Raw genomic sequence first — 11,903 nt, 5'->3', positions numbered from 1 at the left:
CAGTCTAGTGGTTTATGTTTTTGTCTGAATATACAGGATGAAATATTTGGTCTGGTGTGTCCCTTACGATCTGGCCCTGGCAAACAGCAAGCCAAAATCAACAAGTTTTACTGCATTAACCGAGGACACTTCTTGAACTGCTGCTTCTATTTCCTTACTTCTTTTCCTTTTGGGTGCTAGCAGAAAATTGGTGACTTTATTTGGCATTACTTAATGAAAGATCATTGGCTGCCTCCAAGAAAATTTTATGCTGTCTCAATGTTTATTAGAGATGCACAAACTAAGAACTCTGGCTGAGCTGTACCTTCCCATCAGAAGTATTTGCATTTTTCTAGCAGCACTTGCTTTTTAATCTAGTCAGTAGAGTGCCTCTTCAGAGACTGGATATATAAAAGGAGTCTGAACTTCTCTTCATTATGAGCTAGAGTGTGAGAGAAATCCATTTTGTGCCCAAAGACTTATTCAGAAGACACCAGAAATTATCTCATCTTGTTCTCACCAATGGTGAGCACTTGCTCACTTCTTTAAAGAAGCTCCCACTATCTGCATTACTTAAAGACTACTCCACACTCACACCTGAGTATCAGAAAAAGCCCTAAGCAGAAATCTGAGCTACATATAAAGTGGCACCTGTCCAGCAACTTCCATTAAATCCAAGTCAAAGAAGACTGCCACTTCTTCCTGTGGGAACTTAAATATTTTAAGTGGGAAGATATAGTTAAGGTTTGTTATGTATCTTATGTTCCTAAGAGAGAAAGACCAGTATATACTTCAAGTTTGTTAATCTTACACTTTTAAAAGGGGTTTTGTTTGTCACTTATCAAGCCTAGCTAGGCATGTAAGAAAGAAAGATGGTCAGGAAAAGGAAGACTAGTTGAACTAATTGAAGCAAACTGTCTCTGTGAGACAGGAAGGGTTGGTGAGTACAGAAGGCAACTGTTTTTCTCAGGCAGACTTCTAAGGGCCATCGGTTTGGTGTTTTCTGTTAGTGCCGTAAGTTGTACCTATTTGAACCCATTTAGGTAATTACAGTAAGACTGTCAAAGAATAAACCAATACAATGTATTCTCTCTTTAATGCTTTTGTCAGAATGTACTTTTGTTTCAGAATCATTTTGGTTGGAAGAGAGCTTTAAGATCATTGAGTCCAACCGTTCACCCTGCACTGCCAGGGTCCCTAAACCATGTCCCTCAGCACCTCATCTACATTTCTTTTAAATACCTCCAGGGATGGGGACTCCACCACTTCCCTGGGCAGCCTGTTCCAATGCTTAATGACCCCCTCTGTAAAGATATTTTTCTTAATGCCTAGCCTAAACCTCCCCTGGTGCATCTTAAGGCCATTTTCTCTCATCCTATCGCTTGTTACTTGGGACAACCTTGCTACAACCCCCTTTCAGGTAGTTGTAGAGAGTGATAAGGTCTCTCCTCAGCCTCCTTTTCTCCAGGCTAAATGCCAGTTCCTTCAGCCGCTCCTCATAAGACTTGTTCTCTAGATTCTTGAACAGCTTCATTGCTCTTCTCCAGACACACTCCAGCACCTCAATGTCCTTCTTGTAGCGAGGAGCCCAAAACTGAACACAGAATTCAAAGTGTGGCCTCTCAAGTGCTAAGTAGAGGGGGACAACCACTTCCCTGTTCCTGCTGGCCACACTATTGCTGATACAAGCCAGGATGCTCTTGGCCCCTTGAGCACACTGCTGGCTCATATTCAGCCTGCTGTTGACCAACACTCCCAGGTCCTTTTCCACTGGGCAGCTTTCCAGCCACTCTTCCCCAAGCCTGTAGTGTTGCAGAGGGTTGTTGTGACCCAAGTGCAGGACCTGGTACTTGGCCTTGTTGAATCTTACACCATTGGCCTTGGCCCATTGATCCAGCCTGTTTTTAATGTGAACCAAAAGACACATGAAAAGCGACAAGGTGTAACAAGAAATTTCTTCCTTTCAACTGAATTCAACGTGTGTAGGTATGAAGAAGAGCAAGAACTGAATTGGAATAGAAAGACCAATCAATTAAGGACACAATGAATGTGTCTGTAAGAAAACAGGAGACCAGGTCTCTGGTAGATGCAGGAACCAATTTAACTACTATTCAACTAATAAGCCAATTCAATCTTGCAAAACAACCAGCTCCCTTCATAGGTGATAATAAGGATTTCAAGAGGGCTGCAGTCAGATGTGCTATAAATGGAAAGAAATTGTACAGGTAGGGAATCTCTGTGAAGCAGTGAATTGTGTTGTGTTGACGTATCTTCAGCTATATTTTGTGCAGTATTTCATAGAGTGAAGTATTTACCTCTAGAATAAAAATGAATGAACATTAACTTAAATATTCAGTATGTTGCACCAGCTCCTAAGGGGAGCTTATCTTTTGTCCCCAATTTACTGAGGCAAAAAATTTTTGGTTGCGATGGAAAGAAGGAAGATGTTCTTCTAGTTAGTAAGAAGTATCTAAGTAAGTAGTTTGGTATCTAGCTACTTGGTTGTGTCTCAGAGCACCTAGGTCTGTACACAGGCACGTGTATTTAGCTCGTAGATAAGTTGTAGTTTTCTTAACATGGAAAGTCTACATGTCTTGGGCCTATTTTGTGCCCCTCCAAGCTGGTTTGTGATTTGATCCTTATGTTTTTTCGTGTTCTTTTAGTTGTGTTGTAATTGTAAATTGTTCTGCCACATAATATTCTCTAATGATGACTTCTTTGGCTTTGGCCTTTAGTTCTGAAATGATGCCCTAGCCTAAATGGTGAACACTAGCAATGGAATAGCTGCTGCTGAATAAGTGCGTGCTTTCTCTGATGCTCATTAGATAGAGAAATACATCCCAGACTTACAGGTGATAACTAATAACTCTTGGTACACAAGGGAAGTGAGTGATTGCTGTATTGCTTGTTCTTGTAATGATGGTGTGTGTACATTTTGTAAGATATCTGCTCAAGAATAATTTTCAGTGATACTGTTGTTGAGGGCTTTTTTCTTTTGTGCCTGTGATTCATCCATTTCAGTACCTGAGCTGCTCAGAGAATGTGCATTATACTGTTCAGCTTCCCTAAGTTTCACATTTAGATTAAGATAGCTTTCTGCTTTGTCTTGTGTGATATAATGGTTTCCATTACACGTACTTATATGTTATTGACTTTTAAAGGAAGTATTGTTTGGCAAGCTGCTTGAGCACATAGGTATGGGACATCTTGTTTTACTCTTTTCTCTCTGTGGTCTTGTGAAAGAAAGCTAGAGTGAAATTTTGATTAAAATAAAACTAAAATTCGGATTAGGAATCTATTCTTACTGTGTGTTGGGCAGGTTTATACCTGATGTAAATGTCCGTTTGTTAAGTTAATCATAAGCGTTGTCTGGTCTAAGGAGTAGAACTGTTAAAACTTACTGAAAACTATTTAAGTTACAAGCTATATAGTTTACCTTATAAAAATATTCTGAAACACAGGGGGGCATGGCAAATGAAATACATGCAAGACACTCATAACAGTGTGACTAGATAAAAGAGGAATGTTTTTGCCATTTCTGGTGAGTCGACATTGGCTGGATTCCAGGTGCCCACCAATCTGCTCTATCACTCCCTTTCTCAGCAGGATTGGGGGGTGGGGGCGGGGAGAGGTCAGTAGAAATAAGATGGAAGAAACCTCATGAGTCAAGATAAAGGCAGTTTAATAAGCAAAAGCAAAGGCCATGTTACCAAAATTACCTTTGGTCCTGATATATGCCTTCTTTTTTTTCGCCCTATTTCCAGTAAAAGCTTTTTTGGTCTGTTCATGGAGGGAAATGCTGAGCTCTAAAAATGTGCATTTAATGATTTCTATAGCTTGGAGCTTGACTTATTTCTCCCAGAGTAGGCAAGATTAATATCTTTTTTTTCTATTCTCTTCTATTCCTTTCCCCACTTTTTCTTTCTTTTTTTCCAAAGGTCTTTGAAATAAAATGAATAATCAGATATTTCTTAGAGTTTTTTTAAAAAGCATTTACTTTAATCATTTAAGGACACATTGCACTTTGGACGAAACAATGCAGATATTAACTTCGATCATCAGCTGCTGTTTGCTGCTTCCAGTCTGTGTTACAGAGTAAAGTTGTTTTTATCTTGAGCACCGAAGCATCTTCTGCAATTCTAATCTGTAAGATTATGAACAAACTGAGTTATAACCTTCGCATCTGAGACAAGCCTGAGGAGGAAGAGCTGTAGACTAATGTGTCATAACTTTAACACACTCTTCTTACAGAGATGATAGTAATTCAGTAGGACCAGTTTCAGGCTGCCTTACAGATGAGCCTAAAGGCCTCAAGGAGTAAGATAAGAGGAGGAATTTACGTCTGTGGGCAGAAGCATGAAACTGATAGCTCCAACAGTATTTTATCTATTGGAGAAAGTTAGGAAACTTCAGATATTTGCAAGGAATTGCATTTCATCAGTTTCTTACACTGTAGTAGTGGGATTTTGTGAAGCACTCAGCCAAGTTGTGGAAGGAGGAGAGATCCAAGTACACTTTTGATTATTCATATCACGGTTAAGTCCAACCCTGTGCATCAATAATGTATGATAACAAGTTAATTACATATGCTAATTTAATTTGTGCACAGTCCTGGGTTTTTAAAAGCATCCAGCTGAGGCTCAGTTGTTACAAGTGTCAGCTGCTCTCAGGATAGCTGGGCTGTTTGTTTGTAGATTGGCTGGCTCATAAGAGCTGATCCTAGCATAGACAACGAAATTCTGTGCCTTCCTCTTCAGTCTGATTAAATATCACCCATGAAGATATAGCAGATGAAGTTTCCTGTTTGGGGAGAATCTATACACCATCCAAAAAAAAAAAAAGAGAGAGAAAAGGCATTGTACAAACTGGGAGAATGGCTTGGGAATCTGTAGCACTACTACAGCTGAGAGACCAGCTAGAGTAGTGGGATGCTGCCTCTCTGCCAGCGAGACATAAGCTGCTCCAGCTGAGGTTCAGCCATGGTGCAGCATCTGTCTCCTCACCTCATGGTTTAGCACTCTGCAGCATGTCCCTGTGCAGGCTCCTCATTCTGTGGCCTGAGCGGTATGTTGGGATTGCTTCCTTTGGTGTTCTCCAGCACCAGTGTACATCTCTGCAGAGGCAGTGCTTTTCAAAATTTCAAGTTTGTCTGGCAGGTAAAAGATACCTTCTTATTCCAATCTGTTCTATTCCATTTTTCTCTACCCTCACCTTCAGGCAGGAGCTGTGGACCCTGCAGAGTTAATAGCCTTGATAGGTACTCTGCCTTCTCAGCAAAGTTAGTTTAGTGTTTGACCTTAATTACTAATAGCTCTGGCAGTGATTGAAATGGCAGAAGTAATATTAACAGTGCTTTGTCAATTAGAACATCAAGGCCTGTCCTGACGTATCCAGAAACACACGGTGGCCTGTGTAAGAGGAATTTAATTTTGTTTCTGTTTCCAATTACCACTAAGCCAGGGGCTTCTGGGTATTTTGGCACGTGACCTGCAAGCTCCTGCAAGGCCGCCTCCTCAGACGCCTCAAAAGTATTAAGGACCTTCTGCAATTATTAGTTCCCAAACTACATTTATTCTGTAAAAGAGGAACATGCATTTTGGGCTGAAGATCATATTATGTTGATTTGGAAAATGGTGACCTAGATCCCTTCAAAGCTGTACATCAAAATGATATGATTAGTTCAGTTGCCTCTATCATATCAACTTCTGACATATCCTCATGGGTTTCTGTTAAAACATTCATCTGCCAGTGGGAGAGGAGGGGAAGTTATTAGCAACCGACTCTTTGGTTGTCCCAGCATTTCTTTTCTGAACTGTTGGGTGTTTATTGTATCACTTGCAAATACTTGCAAAATCTGAGCTCTGTGAATGAGCTCCAGAGCCACCACTGAGAGGCCAAGGTGCATCAGGGAATTGCGCAGGTCTTTTCCATGGATGAAACTCATAGATTTCATTCAAGGTCTTTCTTCTTCCCTGGTGTGTGTACACGTGCACTATTTGTTCTGTTTCAAAGAATTTCTGTGTAATACCCACCTTGTATGCCACTGTGGTGGCAAGGCAAGTGGAATTGCTTGGTAGAAAGGGATTAGAATTAGGACCTCTTGCTCCTGTCTCAATCAGGTCTCTGGGTCTACATCCAGAGGAGTTGTAGAACTCTCTGTGTCAGAGCTTGCAGTGGCACAGCCATGCTGGGAAGCCTGTCAGGTTGCATTGCAGTTCCCCCACAGCCTCAGGATCAGGCTTCTTGTGAGTTGAAACAAGGAGAGGTTGCCCAAAGATCTTGTTACAGCAGAAAGGTGGGAGGTGGGTAGACAACTGTGTGAGGAGTTTTGCCATCTCCTTTGAACAGGCAGAGCCAGAGGATTCTAAATCACAAGTGTTAAATGTAGATGTAATAGTTTAATAATAACTTCTGTTGATGTGGAATGTAAAAACTGTCCTTTCGTATTCTGGCTTTCATTGTATTGTCATTCAACCTTTTCTTCATGCCTATGGACGTATCCTCAGGAAATGAATAAATTGTAGCTTATTTTGGTATTTCCACTAGCTACTATACAGCCTCTAATAGCAGGGTAATTGATACTCTAATGCTTATGAATTTTTGGAATGTATGTATACCAAGATTTTAAAAGGAAAACAATAAATAACTGAGCACATATAGTTGGGTTATGTAGCAGATTGGTTAAATCTGCCTGAGCTGACGTGGGAGCTTATGCCTTATACAGATCTGTAACAAGCAGGCTTCCAGGTGATCACACCATTATATTGGGTGACATAGTGTCATCTGGGAGTGGGACTGGCCCACTGTAAAGCTAGCCACATCTCTTCCTTGCATGCTGCTCTCTGCAGACACTGGTCTAACTTAATCATGTTAACTTAGCAGGACAGACAGCCTTGCTACAGACACTTAATTAAAGAAAATTTCCTAGTCAGCCAGCCTGATACTTAGGAATACAGAGTACTGGTGCTTAGACTGAAAATGAGATGCCTTCAAAGATAAATAACAGAAATACAGTAGAAGCTTTTTTTAGACTGTTGGATTTGTTTGGTAATAATTTTCTATTAATAATATTAGTAATTATTATTTGCTAATAATTTTCTTTAGTTGTTCAATCTCTTTTACTTTTAAAAGGCATTTATTTAAAATGTTTCCTGCAAGGTAATATATTCGCAGACTGTTGTTTTTAAGCTGATTCAGCAATTCAGTGTTTGATGTTCATCATGTGTGGTTTGATGCACAATATGGACATAGAAGCATACTTCTGATACGATCTTTCAGTCACATAATTTCTGCCAAAATTGGTAGTTTGTGAATTTAGCATTCAGATAACAAATAATGCAATTCATAAGAGCTAGGACAATTATTTTTCCAGATTTGCAAAAATAATAGTGGCACTTTGACAAATCCTGTTTAGCAGTCTAATGCACTTACAACTCTGCTAACTGTTGACTCCGAAGCCCAAAAATTTTATTAGATATTAGGCATGTTCAAATAAGTTTTCCCAGGAAATTAATTTCTTTTCAGTTGCTTTCTTTTCCACAGATTTTTCCAAGGGGGAGATATAGTTTGACTAAAAAATCACTTCACTTGATATTCTGTGATTAGTTTTTTTTACGCTGCTTACTGAAGTGCTATTGAAAAAATGTTACCATCAACCCTTTCTAATGGAAGAGACAATTATGGGGCTTGGGTTATTGGATTTTAACTCATCTTTGGCTACTGTGAGTGACAATGATATTGTTTTCCAAAGACAAAAATGCATTATGGTGGTTTTCTACTCAATCATTTCTTAGCCTTGCAGGGCCGAAGAGACCAACTTCACATACATGTATCTCAGCTGTTTGATAGTATTTTTAAATTTCTCTGTAAGGTATAGGAGGTACTAGCACAATGAATCCAAGTATTGCAGAATAGATCAGTAAGCTGCAAAGCTAAACTTGCAAATTGTATCTGTTAAAACCATTTACCTGAATAGTTGTTTTTGAACTTACATTTGCAGTCCCAGTGGGTGATGCCACTTTTTCTTCTTTGGGTTGTTAAGCAGTTAGATCTCTTCCTTGGGCAATGTTACGCAGATGTAAATGCCACTGCAACCTATAGCCAAGCTCATCATGGTTATTTCCACCAGTCATCCATTTTTAGTTCAGTTTGACAAGCTGCCACGATGACTGAGAAGTCGAATGCACAACATCCTCTGAATCTGATGGTCTGTAGTTTCTTTAGTGAAAGCTTAATCCATCTTTCTGTGCCTGGTGATTGCTTGCAAGTAAGTGCTAAGAGGACATTCGACCAGGGCACCAGAGTATTTTGAGGGCTGATCTCTTTCATGAGAAGGGAACATCTACAGTCCCCTGAAACCAACCAACACTTCCAGAAGGCAGGGCACTCTGCTCACCCTATGTGAGAGACTGACATATCACAAGCTGGGCTAAATTTTGTGCTGAAGAGAGGCTACCTCAAAGAAGAGTCCCCTCAATGCCTCCTGTGTTTTGCCTCAGGAAGGAAGAGATTAGGAGCTGGGATTTTAGGTTAATATGGGAAAACAATTGAGGAACCACAGGTTCTGGTGAGGATAAAGAGAAGCTTATAAATGTCTGCTGTAGGGAGAAACATCTCTGCTTTTGCGGTGAAAGTCAGGGCAGCCGAATGCGGCACACACTTTAGTTGTTCAGAACAAGAGACTTTTATTCTTAGTAAACAACCTGTTTATATACACGCCCTAGTCCATGTGTCCTCTTCTGATTGGTTTCAAGTTTACTTTTCTGCCCAGAGACCAACTGACCCTCCAATTAACCACTGACCCCGCCTTTCTGCCCCCAGGCTGCACACATCCTGCCCATGCGACTAGCCCGTGCCCAGAGACTCACCTACGCTTTGTTTATCGGTGGCTGTACTTTTCCACTCCTCTTAAGGGTCTGGCTTTCAGAGCCTGCGAGTCCGCCCGCATGCTTTATGTGATACAAGTTTGCAATAATCATAGATTGCTATACCCAAGGCTTTTCCCGATTATTCAAGTTGTTCAGACAAGGAGAAGATATTTAGCTGTGCTTGAAAAGTGGGGTTTGAGGGTTTCAGTTGTTCATTTGGCTTGCCACGTTCACCTGGATACCAGACTGCTGTGGTGCTCTTTGTATGAACCTTCTTGGGCTCATGATGACCTGAATGCAGTGAAAAAGGAAGCATTTTACTCAAGGAGAAGTCTGGGAGAAGGCATTGTGTGAAAGAGATGTTTACTACGACAGCGCTAGGGAGAAACGTTGGAATTTTTGGGGAGCGTGGCAGATGGTGTCACACTGATTTTTTTTTTTTTTTTTTTGAGAAGGCATTGTGTGAAAGAGATGTTTACTACGACAGCGCTAGGGAGAAACGTTGGAATTTTTGGGGAGCGTGGCAGATGGTGTCACCCTGATTTTTTTTTTTTTTTTTTCTCTTAGTATACATTAGGACAATAACTGCTCTGTTAATCTGTGTAACTACCTCTGTGGAGGTAGTTACACATAGTATGAGAGGTGTGTGCATGGTTATGGATACTAGAAATGGTCCAGCCTTCTCAGCATTGACATATTTACTCATGGTAGTTTGGTAATTTCGGGGTAAATTTTAGTCCTCAGAGAGCTCTCTGTGGACATCTGTGCTGTTTTTTGTACCAGCTGCCAGCTCCAAAGTGTCTTTACGTCCTATCAGTTTTAGGGGGTTTACGTGCCTATCAAGTTATGAAAAGTAGCTTTGGGCCCAGGGTCAAACTGTTTGGCTTACTGTCTCTTTCCTCTGCTGGTACTGGTCCTGCTGCCCCATACATATTTGCTGGTTAGCTGACAGCCCTGAGCTTGCTGGAGTACAGGGCATAGGGAGAGATGATCACATCTTTTCTGCCCGTTGAATTCACCAAGCCCCTGGGGAGCTGCTTCAGGTGGGTAGCCTCATCTGGCCCATCACTTCTTGGTGATACATTTGCCTAAATGTTTTTAAGATTCCAAATGTGAACAAAATGAATGACCACTGTGAACATATTAGAACATACTTCTGAATACAAAGCTTCCTTTCTCTAGTGTAAGCCCCTACTGAGTGGAGGTTCAGGACAAGGAAAAGCATTACCTTTGATCTTTGAGGTCTTGCTGGCTGCTTTAAGTTTTTCAGTTAAACTCCAAAACGTAGGTTTCAATATTGCGAACAGGAAAGAGCTGCTGGCTGAGCTGCTCTGTGAAGTCCTTTGATGCTAGAACCTTTCCTGGTGTTCAACTTGTCAAATGTAACTTCAAAAGTCTTAAAATAAGTGCAACAGGCATGAGTGTTTCATAAACTCTGTAGTTCCTGAAAAGGACAGCCTGGAAGGTTTTAAAATTTCTATCAGTAAAATAAAAGGTTTTCGTTTACTGCTGCGAAATAAATTCACCAGGATTAAAGGAGAAACTTCCACATCTGAAACCCCTGAGCGTTTTTATCTAGATTAAACAAAAGGGCAACTTCTAAAACTTGTTTTGCTCTCCTTTTCTATGCTAGTTCCTGTTGTATGTTGTTTTTGAAAATGCATTTTTAGTATTGGTCAATGACCTTCCTCAATGAACGTGTTCAGTTACCAGACATAAACATGCTGCAGCTAGCTCATGCCGTGCAGTTCTGCCAATGCCTCCCAACCTTGACAATATGACTTAAGTGGACTGGAAGGGAGGCCGTCAAGGGATTCCTGCCAAATAGCTACAGGCTGCAATTAACTGAATGTGTCTGGTATGAGTACCCTGAGCTTAGTCAGAATTAATTTTACCTCTCAACGTCATGCTTTTATATGGAAGACTTGAGACAAAGGTGTTAAAATCTCGATTAATGAAATTAGTTTTGAAGTTCTGTGTTTAAATGTAGTCATGTTTAGCTTTTTTTTCCAGTCTGACTTTTTTTTTTTACAAGTTTAGCCAATATCAAGGGAATAACAGAGAAAATTGATGCTGAACATACTGGGTATGTTAAAGTTAAACCTGTCCTATAGCAAGGAAGCCTCGCTGCAAAATGGCAGTTCAGGGAGCAAAGAAGTCTTTTCATCAGATAAGCAGAGGCAGAATCCAGTAGGAGCCTGTGCTGTAGTAGGAACTCATACATCATGAGAAGGACGTGTTTCAGAAGATCTGCAGGATCAGGTCTTTCCTGATGCTATTGAACTGTAGCTGTTTTAGAGTATTGTTGTGCCCCTCTAGTAGCAAGCTAGCTCTGTATCGGCCTGTTTACCTTAACTCACCTTTCAGCAAGATTAAAGAATGTAGACTGATTGTTGCAGCGCAGATATGAGACTGCTACAGTGCTGCAGAAATCACGGAGAAGCATGTGCACTGCATGCAAGCTGCTGCTTTGAGCAGTCTTACCGGTACAAACTGAGGATGACCTGATTTCCTCTGCCTTCACTGACACCTTCAGGGTGTCAGGGGGCGTATAATGAGTTTGACAGCGACCAGGACACTGCACGTGTTTGTTCAGAAATAGTCATTACGTTGCAATCTGCTGTCAGTCACAGCTTTTCCTGTGCTACTGGTTTCACTGTCAAACCCATCGTTACTTCTGAGGCTGAGAGATGCATTTGTGCCAAGTATAATGGTGATGTTTTGTTAAAGCAATGCTGTCATTAAGAGCATAGGTTTTTTTCATTTGTTTTCATTTGTGTGGGAATATTCTGTAACTTTAAAGGAGAACTACAGGAACTGTGTGAGGGTGTTTTTGACACCCCTACCTGTTGCAGATGGAATGATACACCTCACCCATCTAGAGAGAAGTAGCAATATGATTATTGCTATCAAACAGTGATTTAACAAAGTTAGATAGTAAATGCGATGGTGGTTTAACAAGATTCAGTGTCAAGGTACATTGATTATTTACGACATAGAGGACAAGGTCAGACAAAACTGTCAGGGGGACCCTCCCGTTGAGTCATGAAGTTCAGC

The sequence above is a fragment of the Buceros rhinoceros genome, unplaced genomic scaffold, assembly GCF_000710305.1.
Source record: "Buceros rhinoceros silvestris isolate BGI_N320 unplaced genomic scaffold, ASM71030v1 scaffold6790, whole genome shotgun sequence".
In the NCBI taxonomy this organism is placed as follows: domain Eukaryota; kingdom Metazoa; phylum Chordata; class Aves; order Bucerotiformes; family Bucerotidae; genus Buceros; species Buceros rhinoceros.
The sequence above is the reverse complement of the archived record's forward strand: the minus strand, read 5'-3'. Positions refer to the sequence as shown.